Source organism: Lissotriton vulgaris, chromosome 3_1 (assembly GCF_964263255.1).
Source record: "Lissotriton vulgaris chromosome 3_1, aLisVul1.2, whole genome shotgun sequence".
Lineage (NCBI taxonomy): Eukaryota > Metazoa > Chordata > Amphibia > Caudata > Salamandridae > Lissotriton > Lissotriton vulgaris.
The window spans coordinates 703,874,539-703,893,773 of NC_141689.1; positions in this window are offsets into that span (position 1 = coordinate 703,874,539).

A 19,235-nucleotide genomic window follows, 5' to 3' on the forward strand; every position below is an offset into this window, starting at 1 on the left:
CTCTTGTTTTTGACACCTGCTTGGTATGAGCTAATAGAGTAAACCCCAGCTGCTCAAGTAAAAAACCCATCCCTCCCTCGACGTGCGTCTCTTGTAAACATACAAAATCCAGCTTCATCGTTCTGAGTAATGCGGAGACCCTAAGCCTTTTCTGAGCATCGTTTAACCCGCACACATTGACAAGTCATTTAAAAAACATGAAATGGTTGTTCTCCTCATTCCACTGGATAAACATTTAAAAAGAAGCCCTGTGAACTGTGCTGCATGTGCTGCATGTGCTGTGCGTGCCCTACACACCCTCCCTCCCCCCAGCCAGCCCCCGCCCTTCCCTCCTCCCCTAGCCTCCCCCCCTACAGGCAAATAGGTCAGTCATGACCTATGTGTGGTCGCATGGAGTGTAGCTGCCGCCTCCTCCTCCCCTCCTCGTTCACTGAATATCATCATAGAAAACAAGTCAACCCCTTCCTACCATCCCCTGTGTCCCTAAGGATATCCGTTTACCTGATGCCAAAAGAGCCCCTTCAGCGAGTCCCTTCCACGTACCCCAACGCTTCAATCATGTACTCCTTTGCCTTTATCTCTGAATAGAACATTTTCACCTGCTCTTTAGTGATCACCTTTAATTTAGCTGTGTACAATAGGTAGGCCTCTGACCCTAAGGCCTGTATGGGATCTATAAGCTGCCTTAACCTCCATCTACGCTCAACCGTGACGTGGCAGAAATCGGGCCTTGCGAAAAAAGAGACATTGTTGAAGGAGCGCTTTGCTTCCGGCTTTGCCTTCTCTAAAATGAATTGCCTCAACAAGAAATTGCCTATGAAAATGAGGATCCCTCTAGGTCTTCCATCTTTAGAACCAGCTTGTCCCCTCTTGATAGTAAAGGGGAAACAATGCGCTCTCTGGACCTCCACCTCCCACTGCCATGAGGATAACTCTGGGAAAGCCCCCTTCAGTAAGTTCACCACAAAAAGTCTGATATCTTCCCCTTCAAGGCCTTCCGCAACTCCCAAAAGTCTGACGTTATTACACTGTTGGCGGTTTTCGTAGTCCTCCAATTTCCACTGCACATCCTCTGTAACTTTATTCTGTTCTTGTTTAAACGTGTGGAAACTACAAAAGTCATCCTCCAGCTTGCCTGCCCTTCCTTCCACCTGCGTAACCCTCAAGACAAACTCTTCATACAGTTTGTTCATCTTCCTGAGGGTATTCTGGATCTTTTTTGCGCCTTGTCTTGCCCTCCGGCTTTCCACTCTAGCTTCATTCTGCATAGTTTTGAGGGTATTAAATAACAAGTCTAGGGAGACTGGTTGTGGCGACCCCTGAGCTGCCATCTGACCCCCTGGAAGGAGTGAAGCCTCCTCTGGGTCCTGGTAGGTCTGTGAAGTGTCTGAATAGTCCCACATTAATTTTTTCGAGGGGTCTGTGGGGCTGCCCAAAGGATTCGATTTCCTCCTAGATCTACTTTTCTTCTGCGTGCATTTCGGAGCTGTGGAACTGCTCCCAGTATCAGTGGACTTTCCTGTGCTTCCTTCATCAGACTCCCATGATTCTGAGTCCTCATTTACAGAAAAAAAGCGGTCCGGCGAGATACCTCCCCCGGCCCCGCTCCCATGCTGCCCTGGCAAATCCTGTTGTAAATCAGCCAATGCTTGGTTGCTTCCCCAAGTGCCCAGGTTGTTTTCTCCTTCTATCACCTGTTCCCCGGGTGGGCCCCTAGTTCCTGTATTACAGCCCTGATTTCTTTCAAGCGATATGCTGCCCTGTAGACTTATCCTATCTGTACTGCCCCCCCGCTGTAGCCTGGCCGGGGGTGAGGGTACTCACAGTTCTATTCGCTTGCCTCAGTGCCTTCGAGCTGAAGTCTCCTAACGAAGACCCTGGGACAGCCTCGGCTAATGCCACCGCTCCGCTTGCTGGAGTGAGCTCGTCCATCATCTCTCGCACTGGTTGCTTAGCAACTGACGTGCCGGCGTCCCCGAGGACGTTCTTCTCTACCAGTGCCTTCCAGCTGCTCTGATCCCCGGCGCCTACCTCCGCTGCTCTCTCTGCGGTAAGCTCACCAGGTTTATTTCCAAAGCTTTCTTCCCCAGGGGTCGGAGCCACAGCGCCACCAGCACGATCTTCCCCCATCTTTTTCCCCAGTGCCTTTTGGGAAGCACTGGTTACATTGATTGTGCTATTCTTCTGGGCACCAGTCCCGCCTTTTAGGTCAGCCTTCTCCTTTCCAAAGGGATCCTCCTTTCCAAAGGGATCCTTCGGCATGGCAGATTCCACCTGATCATTAGCTTTCATCACGCGGGGTGGCATCTTCAATACGGACCTGCGGGCCAGCGCGATGATGGCAGATACCGTCCTGTGGACCCGAGTAAGTATTTCCTCAATATACCAGCCGGTATATCATCTCCAAAGCCTGCTAGGTGTGCCACTCTGGATACTGCTTGCACTCCCGCGATTCGGAGCCCAGGGCCTCGTACTCAGAACCATCAGCAGGGTTACTTTCTGTCCATATCAGAAATGAACAGGAGGAGGAGTGAGATGTGACTTCTCACTACAACCCATCAGCAGAATATTTCTAGGGTTTGCAGATTTGTGCAAGTAGTGATGACCATAATGATTATAACAATATATTTGTGCATAATCTGATAAACCTTCTAAGTATTCATGTTTTGTGAATTTAGCAGACATCTCTAAAGCTGACATCATATTATTAACAGTCTCAAAGTCCCAATCATCAGAAAATGTGCTGGGTGAAACAAAGTCACTCAAAGAAACCTTGAATTGATGTGGAATCTTCAACAGCTCTGCAGGGCCATAGATGTCATAATCAGTTCTGTCCCATGCTATGCCCCCAGGTATAGGAACGGCTGTTCTGTTCACTGATGTCAAGTCTCTTTGTTCACAATGAGATGATTTGTGTGGCTTTAGGAGCAAGTTGATGTTCTTACTTGCTGTGTCCATTTTACTATATCTTCCATTTATCAGCATTCCCAAAGTTAATACAAGGATTAGCCAAAGTAGGAGAAAAAGTACACCTATTACAATCCAAAATTCAACCCATGGTGAAACCAGATACGTTTTTTCAAGTTGCTGAAAAAGATCTGTACTTGATCTTTAAAAGTTTTATTTGCTGGCGTCGTTTCGGGCTCACTGGGATCCTCGGAAAACGTATCTAAGTTGATGAAATAGCCAGAGGAAGTTCTGTCAATTGTTGGAATTGCATCAGGATTTCTTGAAATCACTGAACCTACCGGACCCTTTGCCATATTAGTGTAGTCAGATGCTACATCATTGTAGACAGGAGTGTCTTGACGAACTGTTATTTGGGTCTCAGGAGGCACAAGTTCCATTGCTTTATTGCTTAGTTCTTTGTTCTGGTTTGCAGAGTCTTCAAATGTTATCAGTCTCTCAGTCTGAACCTCTTGGATAGTAGCAAGATTTGGTCTTCTGCTACATCTTTGGAGTCCACTGGGCCTACTACTTATTATAGACCAAAGAACAATGAATTCCAATAAATATAGACTCAATAGTTCTATATCCAATGTCCAGTAACACAGTTTAATTTTCAATATATGAAGTGTGTTAGAACCGGCTGTCTCTAGTTGGCAGAGGTATGCACTTCTGACAAATAGGGACAAACCTTTTCTAGTCAGGGCAAGGGGATCACACCCTTTGATAACCCCTGCTCGCCCCCTTGGTAGCTTGGCAGAGCAGACAGGCTTATCTCAGAGGCTGTGTGTTAAGCATTTATGACCACATACAGTAATAAAGTGAATACACTACAAATGGACACGACACAGTAGTATTATAAAAATAAGTATTTTTATTAAGGGTGGGCGTAAAATCCGTTTCGCGGGCGAATTTGGGGATTTTCCGCGATTTCGCGATCCGCGAATCTCGCGAAATTGCGGTAAAATCCGCGAATCAGCGGGGACGAATGTTCAGCCAAGCAAGGGTTACAGCAGCAGGTGCAAAAGTTGAACCTAATTTCTTTGTAACCTTTTACAAAAGGGTTACAAACAAATTAACTTCAACTTGGACACCTGCTGCTAATTGCTTCCTGGCGCCTCGTTGCCTACTTGCAACTATTCTCTGACCCTGCTCTGACCCTTGAAGCAGGGTCAGAGAATAGTTACAAGTAGGCAACGAGGCACCTGTCCAAGGAATTAAACCTCATCAGGAAGCACTTACAGATATAAAAAACAGGAAGAAGGGAGAGGATGGCAAATACACCCATTTTGAGTTGTCAGGAGGGGTTAAACTAAAAGAGACCTTTACAGCACAATTTTCATATGCATTTTGCTAAAAATAAAAAGCTGTATGTTCTGTAGGGGAAACTCAGGAATCTGGCCCTTCAGAGATCCGGCCTCTCTTTCTTTCTCTCGTTCTCTCTCTCCCTCTCTCTTTCCCTCTCTTTCTCTCTCTTTCTATCTATCTATCTATCTATCTATCTATCTATCTATCTATCTATCTATCTCTCCCTCTCCCATAAACGACTGCATGGGTAACTTCGCTATGCAAGCGGCTCGCGAAGACGCAAAAAGCCCCGCGAACACACAAAAAACCCCGCGAACACGCAAAAAACCCCGCGAACACGCAAAAAAACAAAAATCCGCAAATTCGCACAAATTTGCGAATTTTGCGGATCGCGAATTCGCAAATCCGCAAATTCGCGGATCGCGAATTCGCAAAATTCGCCCATGCTTAATTTTTATATAAGGCTTAGCACAAGACCAAATAACGACAAAAATATACCACAATCTTAATAAATACTCTTGGAAGGAAAAATAATAGTTCAAGTGTAGTTTCTTCTTAGCACAAAGTCTTTAGTAACAAAAGCAACTCTTCTTCTTGGAAACACAGTTCTTGGCAACAATGTAACCCACACGGGAGTCACACGACGTCGAGGCAAAGTTAATCCAAAGGTTCGGCGTCGACCGCGAGGAGCACTACGTCGAGCCCGGAGTCACACGGACCCCCAACAACACAGTACCTTAGGAAAATGAAGCACACGATGATCAGCGGCGTCGAGCAATCCGGCGTCGCGTCGTCGATCATGCCTCAGTAGTCGTCGATGTCGATGATGCTGTTGCAAGAGTGAGCAGCGCTCACGGCGTCGAGAGGGCACGAAGTCGATGCGATCAGCAGCGGTGCAGACACGAGGTCCCTTGGAGCTGGAGCCGAACTCACTACTCACTGGCGTTGCTGCTGGCGTCGATCAGGCCCGGCGGCCGGCGTCGAGGAAGCGGGACACTGGAGCCGTTACTCACGATGTCGAGCTGGATTCGGCGACGTCCGTCGGCGTCGAGATTGCTGGTTTCTTTCAGAGGTGCTGGATTCACAGGTTCCAGCAAATAGCACTTTTAGTAGATGAAGTCCTTTAGCCATGTGACTTCAACAGGAGGCTGGCACTCTTCCATCCCTTGGAGATTTTCTTAGCAAAGTTTGAGAGTACACACACAGTTCTTCTCTCCTGGTTCCTTGGCAAAAATAAAGAAGCAATGCAGGATTCCCCCCAGCAAACAGCACACTGGCAGAAGGGGTAGGCAAGTCCTTGGATCAGCAGGCTTATTGTCCTTGGTTCAGGTTTCCTTGTCAGAAGTGATCTAAAGTCTTGGTTCAGGGGTCCTCCTCTTATACCCCTTTTTGGCTTTGATCCCTTTGTCCATGCAGGGGAATTTCCCAACATCCTGGGTCTGTAGTGGGTGGAGCCGGGCAGAGGCACCTGGCCTATTCACTGAGCAGGGCTGGATCCTCAGACGCCCAGCAGGAGGTGGAGCCAGTATTGTCACTGGCAGGAGCAGAGCTATCGGCCTCCTGGTAGGAGGTGGGGCTAGAATCGTCCATGGCAGGCACAGAGCCATCAGTCGCCTGGCAGGAGGTGGAGCCAGCATTGTATCAGGCAGGGCAGCTATCAGCAACTACTCTCCCCCTATTCTCAACGCAAATGTCCCACTCATCCCACACTGACTCATTCAGACCTCTGGAGCCACCCAGCTCCTGTCACACACACACCAAACCAGCAGAGACCAGAAATAGTTAGACAAGAAAATAGCCACTTTCTAAAAGTGCTATTTTCAAACCCAGAGTCCAAAAACCATCCACACAAACGGATGCGTTATTAAACCCCGAGTTCAGGGATACCAAACTCGACATTGCACCATGCTCCCCGAGCCAGCTAGGATTATAGCATTAATAATCCTGGCAGCCCATTCTAACTAATGGAGAGCAGGTTACCTCGCAATAGTGAAAAACGAATATGGCTGTAATTCACTATTAGGACATGCCAACTTGGTCAGGCCTGTCCTACCTTATACTTACAATGCACCCTGCCCGTGGGCCTATCATAGGGGTGACAAACATGAAGTTAAGGGAAGGTTTAGGGACTGGCAAGTAGGTGTACTTGCGCAGTCAGCGTGACAGTACTAGACTGCATGTGGGTCTGGCAATGGCAGACCCTCAGACATACTTTTACCAGGCCGCTCTTGTGGGTGGCACAACATGTGCTGCAAGCCCACGAGCAGCATTTGCATTTACAAGCCCCGGCACTCCTGGTGCACTAGACTAGGGACTGACAGTAAACCAAATAAGCCAAACATGGAATTCAATCAATACAGTAACTTAACATAGGGAGCACTTGCACTGTGGCACTGATCAGTAGTGGCACAGTGCCCAAAGCATTAACCAGCAAAAACAGTGGAGGCAAACAGAAAAAAATGGAGGAGAGACTCAAGCCAATGATGCCAGGTCTAACAAAGTGGATAAAAATTAGGTGTGATACAAGTGGGACACCAGCCGGTGCCCAACTAACACACTCAGGGGAAGGACAAACAGGGGAGTCTTAAGGCAGGTTAAGGCAGTCTGGATATCATAAATTATACACAGACAATCCAAAATATACACATATGCAAATAATAGTATCACAGGATAAATGAGCATTTAGTGTATAAAAGTCGACGACGTTTCGAACCCTATTTTAATTCAAGGTTCATCCTCAGGACAACAAAATATCGCCTAGCAATTATATATATACAGAATGCCCACACTGTGGGGTTATATTGCCAAAATACATAATTAAGAAAGAGGTTAGAAAAGGGGAGGGGGAAAAAACAAAACCAGAAGATTAGATACATGTATGACATTTTGACCATCAAGTACTAACAATAAGATCTATACTGTAGAACCACAAAAATGCCACTTATAGTTATATATGCCATCATCTGCCATTGTTCAAAAATCTATATAGGGCAGACAACTCAGAAAGTGAGGTTCTGAATGTGTCAACATAGGAGAAGGATACGCTGTAAGACCCCTAATGCTCCCTTGGTCGACCCCTTTAATGAACTTTCACATACAGAACTGGATTTTAAGTGGACAATCATCTCTCTGATCAGGCTACCGCCCGAAGTGCTGACCTATAACGTCTCCTGAACAAGGAAGAACTTAATTGGATTTTGAAGACCAAAAGTCTCCACAGTGGTCTGAATAGGATGGAGGACTATACACTAAATGCTCATTAATCCTGTGATACTATTATTTTCATATGTGTATATTTTGGATTGTCTGTGTATAATGTATGATATCCAGACTGCCTTATCCTGCCTTAAGACTCCCCTGTTTGTCCTTCCCCTGAGTGTGTTAGTTGGGCACCGGCTGGTGTCCCACTTGTATCACACCTAATTTTTATGCACTTTATATGTTGAAAATTAAACTGTCCGGCTGGACATTGGAAATAGAACTATTGGGTCTATATTTATTGGAATTCATTGTCCTTTGGTCTAGGGACATTGTCCTTGTTAATATATATTCACCCAAGGTCCCTAGCTTATCGCGCCTTTGGGTACCCTTGAGTTCCATATATAATATGTAGCGCAATCTTTTGATTGCAAGGGTTGCACACCTACCCCCTTTTTCGCAAGTGGGTTCCCCTCCCTTTCCCTCAACCACACCTCCCCCTTATTTTTCTTATTGCCTTCTTTGGCATGTCTGACCATACACCCCTTTACAATGAGGACTATATCAAAAAATTAACGGAAGGCCCATCCTTACTTACGGATACTCCTGAGACCACAACTGCACAAAATATCCTGTTTGGTGACCAACTTGAAAAACTCAAGAAGAAGGTGGTTAGATTACAGTTAATGATACCCCTATTAACTGAGTATCTTAGATCCAACATTATCCCACTAGGACTTCAGGTCCGTAATATACCTGGGGTGTTTACGGATAACCCTAAATACACAACAGGATTTAGCTACATCAGCACCACTTGCTCCAGGCATTGGTTGGCTCTTGGTATTGATATAGCCACAGAGGAATTAAATAAACTAGAGATTGAGATTCTAGATATTGAGAAGCAGATTGCAGAGAAGTCCACTGTTCCAGAATGTCAGAAACTTCTTGTTAAAATCGAGAAAAGTGTAGCGGACTTTTATAGAATAGAGCAGAATAAAAAAACAAATAAAGTGTAAAAAGATATTAAAAACTCTTCTCAGGAAAGGGCCTATCCCTACCTGGTAAAGGACTTCTGTACAAATAGAAGATACAGTGGCCCTCAGAACTACAATCAGAGACCTTGGGGCAGATATAATAAAAGACAAACACTTGTTGGATTTTCAGACACTTCGGCTGAGTCATCTGACAGCTCAGACCAAAGTGAAACATCAGGTCCCTCAAATAGGACTCCTTTTTTAGCCAGAGGCCCTCCAGATCCCCCAAAGAGAGGGAAAGCCAAGCAACCACAGCGCTTGCCTTATCCACCTGGAGAACGCAACACCCGACGTCAACACTATCAATGGTAGACTCAAACATCTTGAGCACTGTCCCTGCTCCTTTTGACTCTGTAACACTTAATAACGTGCTTCCCATTTTTAATCTGACACAACACTCTCTCTCCAGTAGTGAGCTGTCTCTGTTAAGCAAAGGGCTTTCTTTTTTTTTTTTTATTTTTTTTTTATTTATGGATTTTTAATACATGTTATAACAGTACATATAGAACTTCCAATACCCCCCCTCCCACCACCCACCTTTGGGACAGATGTTTAGCGCGTCATCGGACTCGGCGTTACAAGGGCACAAAAGGGTCCACATGTACAGAAACTTAGAGCGCTGGGCGGTAACATCCTGGTGCCCCTCCTCCCAAATTCGAAAATGAAAACCAGACTGGACATCAAATACAGAACATGTACCACTCATTCTCCCCTCGAGGTTCTCGCTGACCCGCCTCTAGGTCTGTGTCAGTGTTAGCTGTTATGTAGGCCTGGTAGAGCCCCCAAAAGTTCTTTGGTCTGCTAGTGGGGGGTAGCAGTTCGCTGTAGATCTCGGATTGCGTGCACGAATATAACATATCCTGCGCCCATCTTTTAGGGGTCGGCTTCAGCCCCTTCATCCAGCAGCATGCCACAACTCTGCGTGCAAGAAGGAGCCCCATGTCGGCTAGCCTACGGATTGCTTTCGGCAATTTTTTGGTGTATCCTATCATAGCCATCGCAGGGTAGGGGGGGATGGTAACTTTAGTGATAGTGCTAAGTTCTGCAAAGATTTTTTCCCAAAAGTCCTAGAAACTCGGACAACTCCATGCTATGTGTATTAAGTCAGCGTTGGGGGAGCGACACCTCTCGCATTCCACGGTAGGTCTAAGGCCGTACCTGCAGAGCCTGGCCGGGGTATAGTATATCCGGTTGAGAAATTTGAAATGCACCAGTCTGTGTCTTCCATTCAAGGAGATACTCCTAGTGTTGGTGCAACAATATGTCCAAGTACCGTCGTCTAGCACCATTTGCAAATCTGCTTGCCAGGCCAATCTCGATTTGGTGTACGTGTTTTCCCTGTGTGATAGTGATAAGGTGTATATGCGAGTAATGAACAAGGAAGAACTTCATTGGATTTTGAAGACCAAAAGTCTCCACACCGGTCTGAATAGGATGGAGGACTATACACTAAATGCTCATTTATCCTGTGATACTATTATTTGCATATGTGTATATTTTGGATTGTCTGTGTATAATGTATGATATCCAGACTGCCTTAACCTGCCTTAAGACTCCCCTGTTTGTCCTTCCCCTGAGTGTGTTAGTTGGGCACCGGCTGGTGTCCCACTTGTATCACACCTCATTTTTATGCACTTTATAGGTTGAAAATTAAACTGTCTGGCTGGACATTGGATATAGAACTATTGGGTCTATATTTATTGGAATTCATTGTTCTTTGGTCTAGGGACATTGTCCTTGTTAATATATATTAACCCAAGGTCCCTAGCTTATCGCGCCTTTGGGTACCCTTGTGTTCCATATATAATATGTAGCGCAATCTTTTGACTGCAAGGGTTGCACCCCTACCCCCTTTTTCGCAAGTGGGTTCCCCTCCCTTTCCCTCTACCACACCTCCCCCTTATTTTTCTTATTGCCTTCTTTGGCATGTCTGACCATACACCCCTTTACAATGAGGACTATATCAAAAAATGTACGGAAGGCCCATCCTTACTTACGGATACTCCTGAGACCACAACTGCACAAAATATCCAGTTTGGTGACCAACTTGAAAAACTCAAGAAGAAGGTGGTTAGATTACAGTTAATGATACTCCTATTAACTGAGTATCTTAGATCGAACATTATCCCACTAGGACTACAGGTCCGTAATATACCTGGGGTGTTTACGGATAACCCTAAATACACAACAGGATTTAGCTACATCAGCACCACTTGCTCCAGGCATTGGTTGGCTCTTGGTATTGATATAGCCACAGAGGAATTAAAGAAACTAGAGATGAGATTCTAGATATTGAGAAGCAGATTGCAGAGAAGTCTACTGTTCCAGAATGTCAGAAACTTCTCGATAAAATCGAGAAAAGTGTAGCGGACTTTTATAGAATTGAGCAGAATAAAAAAACAAATAAAGTGTAAAAAGATATTAAAAACTTTTCACAGGAAAGGGCCTATCCCTACCTGGTAAAGGACTTCTATACGAATAGAAGATACAGTGGCCCTCAGAACTACAATCAGAGACCTTGGGGCAGAGATAATAAAAGACAAACACTTGTTGGATTTTCAGACACTTCGGATGAGTCATCTGACAGCTCAGACCAAAGTGAAACATCAGTTCCCTCAAATAGGACTCCTTTTTTAGCCAGAGGCCCTCCAGATCCCCCAAAGAGAGGGAAAGCCAAGCAACCACAGCGCTGGCCTTATCCACCTGGAGAACGCAACACCCGACGTCAACACTATCAATGGTAGACTCAAACATTTTGAGCACTGTCCCTGCTCCTGTTGACTCTGTAACTCTTAATAACGTGCTTCCCATTTTTAATCTGACACAACACTCTCTCTCCAGTAGTGAGCTGTCTCTGTTAAGCAAAGGGCTTTCTTTTTTTATTTTTTTTATTTTTTATTTATGGATTTTTAATACATGTTACAACAGTACATATAGAACTTCCAATACCCCCCCCCCTCCCAGCACCCACCTTTGGGACAGATGTTTAGCGCGTCATCGGACTCTTCTCCAAAGTCATTTCAAGGAAGTACACAGCCAATTAGCCAACAACCCTATAAACAGGGCAGGCGGCGGTATAAGGGCACAAAAGGGTCCACATGTACAGAAACTTAGAGCGCTGGGCGGGAACATCCTGGTGCCCCTCCTCCCAAATTCGAAAATGGAAACCACTCTGGACATCAAATACAGAACATGTACCACTCATTCTCCCCTCGAGGTTCTCGCTGACCCGCCTCTAGGTCTGTGTCAGTGTTAGCTGTTATGTAGGCCTGGTAGAGCCCCCAAAAGTTCTTTGGTCTGCTAGTGGGGGGTAGCAGTTCGCTGTAGATCTCGGATTGCGTGTACGAATATAACATATCCTGCGCCCATCTTTTAGGGGTAGGCTTCGGCCCCTTCATCCAGCAGCATGCCACAACTCTGCGTGCAAGAAGGAGCCCCATGTCGGCTAGCCTACGGATTGCTTTCGGCAATTTTTTGGTGTATCCTATCATAACCATCGCAGGGTCGGGGGGATGGTAACTTTCGTGATAGTGCTAAGTTCTGCAAAGATTTTTTCCCAAAAGTCATAGAAACTCGGACAACTCCATGCTATGTGTAGGAAGTCAGCGTTGGGGGAGCGACACCTCTCGCATTCCGCGGTAGGTCTAAGGCCGTACCTGCAGAGCCTGGTCCGGGTATAGTATATCCGGTTGAGAAATTTGAAATGCACCAGTCTGTGTTTTACATTCAAGGAGATACTCCTAGAGTTGGTGCAACAATATGTCCAAGTGCTGTCGTCTAGCACCATTTGCAAATCTGCTTTCCAGGCCAATCTCGATTTGGTGTACGTGTTTTCCCTGTGTGATAGTGATAAGGTGTATAGGCGAGTAATTAATTTTTGTGGGTCGTGTTCTCAGTGATATATGTGAGTTCCTTCACCTCCGGCGGTTCTGCCATGTCTCCCCCCAGGAGTCCGTGCATGCATGTCTCACTCTAAAGAAGTTGAATCTCGTCAGCAGTGACAAGTTCTCTCGGTCTGCTCGTGCTTGTTCCCAAGTTTTCCCCACCCCATCACTGAATAAATCACCTGCTGTTTCGATCCCGAGTGACCGCATAGCTTCCTGTACCCTTTCTCGCACAGTGGGGGCAGCCATCGCATCCAGTCAATAGGCACGTTAGGGGTGTATAACAGCGCACCATTCTGCCTCTGTAGGAGGTTATTCCATGCATGTGTTGTAGCAGCTAGCGAGTCCAAGACTCCCGTACGGCGATCAGCTTGTTCGAATATCATGTGTGGGAGCGATTGTGGGAGAGCAAACAAGGTCTCCATTTTTAGGTGGGGTATGTCTTTGTGTCCGTGTACCCATGTGTGGAGGTGGGACGCCTGCGCAACCCTGTAGTATAGTTCCACGTCTGGGGCCCCCAGACCCCCCATACTATATGGCAGTGTGAGGAGCGACCACTTCGCTCGTGGTTGCCCGCCCAAGCAAGCCTAGTTAATTCCTGTCATAGTCTTTGAAAGAACGTTTTGGGAAGCACCATTGGGATAGTTGTGAATAAGAAAAGGAATCTGGGGAGCACCACCATTTTCATGATAGCGATCTGCCCGATTAGGGAGAGTGGGAGCTTGCACCATGCAGTCACGTCATCCTCCAGCCTGCTAAAGGCCGTACCATAATTTGCTCTAAAGAGGGTCTCCGAATCTGTGTGTAGTTGGATCCCTAGGTATCTGATCGCATCAGTAGTCCAGGTGAGAGGGTATTCCATGATCATGGGACGTGTTACCGGCGTCAGGGGGAAAGCTAGCGATTTCGACCAGTTAACTCGAAGGCCTGACAGAGCGCCAAAACGGACCACCTCTCTCAACACCGAAGATAGGTTGTTCTCCGGGTCTCTTACATATAGAAGGGTGTCATCTGCATACATTGAGACCACTATCTTATAGTTCAGGAAACAAACACCTTCATTGCAATGGTATTCTCGGAGGGCACAAGCCAAGGGCTCGGCTACTAATGCGTTTAGCAGAGGGGAAAGTGGGCACCCCTGTCTAGTGCCTCTAGTGATAGGGAAAGGGTCTGTTACCAGGTCATTGATCCGTATTCTGGCGCTTGGTCTGTGGTACAATGCTCCTATCATTGCAGAAAAGTTTGGCTCAGCCCCATGCGCTGCAGCACCTGTCTCATGAAAGGCCACTCCACATAATCAAACGCCTTCTCCATGTCGAGGAACACTGCTAACGCAGCTCTGTCTTGTTGCGTATGTTGCATTGTTCCTAAGACAGTGCGGATGTTGTACGTTAGGTTTCTGCTTGGAATGAAGCCGGCCTGCTCCGGGGCCACCAGCTGGGGGGCCAGTAAGGCTAGTCTAGTCGCTAGGACTTTGGCAAACAGCTTCGCATCTACATTTAGTAGGGATAGGGGGCGATACGAGCTGCATTCATCACTAGGTTTTCCGGGTTTAAGGATAGTAACTATAAGCGCCTGTCTCATTGACTCTGGCATGCTGCCCTCCGCACAGACGTCCTCAAATAAAGTTGATACGTGCGGGATCAGTTGTTCTGCAAAGGCTTTATAAAAGTCCGCTGTGAGGCCATCTGTTCCGGGAGCGCTACCTGATTTCATACTCATTAAAGCCTCAGATATTTCATCGTTTTCTATCGGTTGCATTAGAAATTCTCTGTCATAGTTCGGCAAGAAGGGGAGATCTATATGCTCCAGGTAGTCTGCAATGTCCTCATCCAGGTCTTCTCCCTGAGCTGAGTACAAAGCAGAATAGTAGGCTTTAAATCAATGTGCAATATCTGCTGGATCGGTGAGTGTGTCACCCATGGCAGATTTCACCTCAGTGAGTGTCTGGCGTTTCCTCCCTCCTCCAATTATCCTGGCTAACAGCGCTCCTGGTCTATCCCGTTCACCGTACACCCTAGCGATGGCATACTTCCCCATGTGTTTGACTTCCCTGCCCGCTTCTTCGTGGAATTCCTCTAGCAGGGTTTTAATTTTGTTGCTCAGGTCGCAATCTGCGTCGTTTTTTTGCCTGTCTTCTAATGCTCCCAGTTGTGTCTCGAGGTATGTTAGCCTCGCTCGAATTGTCTTAAGGACTCCCGAATGTTTGGAAATCGCTACCTCTCTAATGTAAACTTTAAATGCCTCCCAGACGGTCTGGAAGCTGTCCACTGATCCTACGTTTGTCTCAAAGAAAAGATCTATGGCAGCTGCTAACTCCCCCCTAAATATCGGGTCCATTAACGAATATGGTGGGAACCTCCAAGTGAAAGGCGGAATAGACGAACTCTGGGTGACTATCTCCAGGAGCACCAGGGCTATCATTTGTCCCTACCATCCGCCCGAACTACCTGGAAGTACAGACTGAACTTCTTAGGTTTTTTCGAAAACTGAGATTACATGCTTTCTTCCTGTTAAATCCCCAACCTTCACCCATCTACACTACCCCCTTTAGACCACCATCAACCTTCTCACCTACAGGCAACATGGTCCCTGTGGAACTGCTAACGTTTGAGAAACTTGTCCTGAATGATATAACCATTCTTGAAAAGCGCCATTCTTTTATCCCTTATAACATCTCTCTGGAAGAAAAGAAGGCAATAACAAGCTTGAAATCTAATACTAAGCTCATCATCAAACCTGCCGATAAAGGCGGAGGCATTGTTATGCAAGAATTGGATACCTATAAGATCGAAATTCAGCGGCAACTTGACAATCCAGAACACTATGTCAAACTTCCCAAAAACCCTACCAAAGACATACAGAAACTGATATCTGAGGTTACTCTCGAGGGTGTGGAGTGTGGGTTCTTGAGTGACAAGGAGTACCAGTTTCTCAATGCTAAATCACCTAGGATTCCGGTGATATATACACTCCCTAAGGTTCACAAAAACGCGGAGCATCCGCCGTGATGGCCTATAGTGTCCGGTTGCGGTTCGGTGTTAGAGCCTCTGGGACTTTTTGTGAATCATTTTATCAAGGACTTTGTATTGACAACTGAATGTTACATACGTGACAGTATGCACATGATCAACATAATAGAGGAATACCCTTTTGACCCCACGTCTAGTGTACATAGTACTCTGGACGTGGAGTCATTGTATACTAATATCCCCCAAAATGACTCTATTCTTGTTATTCAGGACACTCTAAGCAAACGACCTAGGCCCTACAGAATACCAACTCTGTTTATCTTGCAGTTATTGGAGATATGTCTGACCAAAAACTACTTCTTGTTCGATGGCCAATATTTTGGCTAGATCAAGGGTACTTCCATGGGGGCAATTTTTGCCCTCAATCTGGCCATCTTGTATATGGACAGTCTTGAATGTGGTCGTATTTTGTCGTCGACTAATCCCTTACACAGTGGTATCACACTGTGGAGGTGATATATCGATTACATCTTTATGATTTGGACTGATTCAGATGAGTTACTCCCGTCATTTCTACACTGGCTAAATAGTAATTGCGGTGGTCTAATTTTCACCCTGTCCACCAGCCATTCCAACATTCCTTTTTTGGACCTCAATATACAGGAGAAGGAAGGAATTCTTATTACTAGTTTGTATAGGAAGCCCACCGAAAGGAATACCCTTCTGAGTTATCAGAGCCACCATCCCCGTGCGCTTCGAGACTCGCTACCATACTCCCAATTTCTTAGACTACGCAGAAATTGTTACCAGAAGGAGGATTACTTCAGGGAGGCCAAAACATTGAGTGCTAAACTAGGGGCGCGTGGATACCCACAGAAGTTAAGCCGCGCCTCCTTGAAACAAGCCTGGGATTGCCCCAGAGAGGTACTACTTGAACCTAAACCCAAGAAGACACAGAATTGTTTGGTTTGCGTAACCACTTTCTCACCTGCATCAAATGCTATCATTAAAAGCATTAAGAAACACTGGCCTGTGGTCAATGCAGGGCGTCTTCAACTTGATAAACCGCTCTTTGCTTTTAACACATCTAAGAACATTAAGGACCACCTTGTACGTCAGCATTGCCCTCATCAGATCACGATGGCACTCTGGATAATCTATGGGGACTTCCCCAGCTGACAGGACATGCAAAGTGTGGTCACTGTTCAGTTTGTGATGCTACTATCGAGGGTAAAGATTTTGTCTTTAATGATGTTAAATTTGTAAGTAAACAATTTTCTAATTGTAACAGTGTCAATGCTGTATATGCCATCATCTGCCCTTGTTCAAAAATCTATATAGGGCAGACAACTCAGAAAGTGAGGTTGAGAATGTGTCAACATAGGAGCAGGATACGCTGTAAGACCCCTAATGCTCCCTTGGTCGACCACTTTAATGAACTTTCACATACAGAACTGGATATTAAGTGGACAATCATCTCTCTGATCAGGCTACCGCCCGAGGTGCTGACCTACAACGTCTCCTGAACAAGGAAGAACTTCATTGGATTTTGAAGACCAAAAGGCTCCACAGCGGTCTGAATAGGATGGAGGACTGGACTGCATTGATTTAATGATTGTAATGTGTCCATAGATCATTATGCTGAGCATGATTCAATATTGGATAGCACTGTGCTTATTGTTTTCACACTTGGTTACTACCCTTACATAGTATGTCCCATTCAAATACCTTGTGGTCCCCTTGTATTAAGGCTTACCTACAATATAGATTTTATGTCGCACTGTGCTGTGCCACGTGCCCTTTTAGTACCTCCCTTCACACTTTCCTGAATTATACTCACTGTTATCATTTTGATTGTGCTGTCGCTGTCACCATTGGTGGGCTCGCTGTCGCTGTCACCATTGGTGGGCTCACTTCTCTTGTAAACTCACTTGGCACCACGGAACGGCCGTATTCGCGTCACTAACGCTGCCTCATTACTGATTATGGTACTTAATTGATTTGTATATGTCCCTTCGTGGACCTGCATCTTAGCGCTATTAACAAGCATATTCTGCGTTAATTGCACCGTTAACGTTATAAATAAGCAACTTCCCTGCTATTTAAGGAACGGCCGTAATTTTATTACTATTGTGGCGGGTGCTTTTCATTATATGTTGTATATAGATCCCAAGTGGGGACCTATACTGCTATTGTATTCGGATGCGCTGTGTGGAATGTAACCTCACTCTTCCTTTTTAAACCCTAATTGTGAATTTTCTGGACACAGCTTATCCGTATCATTCAACCCCTATTAAAATTTGGGAAGTGTCTGTTATTGGGTTATCATGTTATCGTGTATCGGCTGATGCAAGGCCTTTTTAGTAATGGTCGTTCCCTTTACATAACTGCCTTAGCTGTCCCCGGTGTGTTTCTCTTCCTGCCACTTCATTGGCCAATAATGTATCACGTGTACCTAAACAAACTCTTTTTTCGGCTTCACCGCGACCCGTTCGAATGATCGTGAGGCTTTCCCACGCACTACGAGGACCCCCATCGAGGACCCGTATTTTCATGTCCACTGGTAAGCGGTACCTGTGTGCTCCTGCGATTTATTGTCTCAACAGTACATTGTCTCAGGCGCTGAGCAACTCGTATTGTTTTTATAGATTTGCACGTTTATCTTCGCCTCGTATTAGCGGCTACCGGGTAAGTTTTGAGTTGCCTGGAGATCAATTAGAGATAATTTGTACCTGCACGCCTTGTCTCATCTTATGGCCTTGTTTTGCTTTCAGGAGTGGCCACTTCGTAATTATCTTGCGCACCATTGAGCCTACTCCGGCGCTCCCGGGTAAGCTCAGCATCACTTCGGTATCTGCCAGGTGGATGGTCACTTTACTAATTCGGCACCCCACAGGGTAGACAATTTACTAACTCTATACCCGGCCCGTTAGGACTATTAATACCCTGCCCCCTAGGGGCACCTGTCGATCTGGCCATTATCGTAATGGCTACGCGCTTGTGCAGACAATTACTGACTACGTTGCTGGTGTTCTGTAACACGTGGTTTCCTTCTCCTGGTGTCACTCTTCATAATTTATGTGCACAGCTGAAATTGGTTTACTGCGTTTCTCACCTAATGTTTTATTATTTTTTGTCACGGTATTACTAAACACACGCTCCTACCCTGTGTGCTGTCATGCACTCTAATTTTGCATGGATATTCGATTTAGGTTCTCACTATTTTTTGGGTAATCTATACAACTCACTTTAAGTGGCATTTTTGTGGTCCTACAGTATAGATCTTATTGTTAGTACTTGATCGTAAAAATCTCATATATGTATCTAATCTTCTGGTTTTGTCTTTTCCCCCTCCCCTTTTCTAACCTCTTTCTTAATTATGTATTTTGGCAATATAACCCCACAGTGTGGGCATTCTGTATATATATATAATTGCTAGGCAATATTTTGTTGTCCTGAGGATGAACATTGAATTGGAATAGGGTTTGAAACGTTGTCGACTTTTATACACTAAATGCTCATTTATCCTGTGATACTATTATTTGCATATGTGTATATTATGGATTGTCTGTGTATAATTTATGATATCCAGACTGTCTTAACCTGCCTTAAGACTCCCCTGTTGGTCCTTCCCCTGAGTGTGTTCGTTGGGCACCGGCTGGTGTCTCACTTGTATCACACCTAATTTTTATGCACTTTATATATTGAAAATTAAACTGTCCGGCTGGACATTGGATATAGAACTATTGAGTCTATATTTATTGGAATTCATTATTCCTTGGTCTAGGGACATTGTCCTTGTTAATATATAATCACCCAAGGTCCCTATCTTATCGCGCCTTTGGGTACCCTTGTGTTCCATATATACTACTTATTATAGGCCACATGATGTG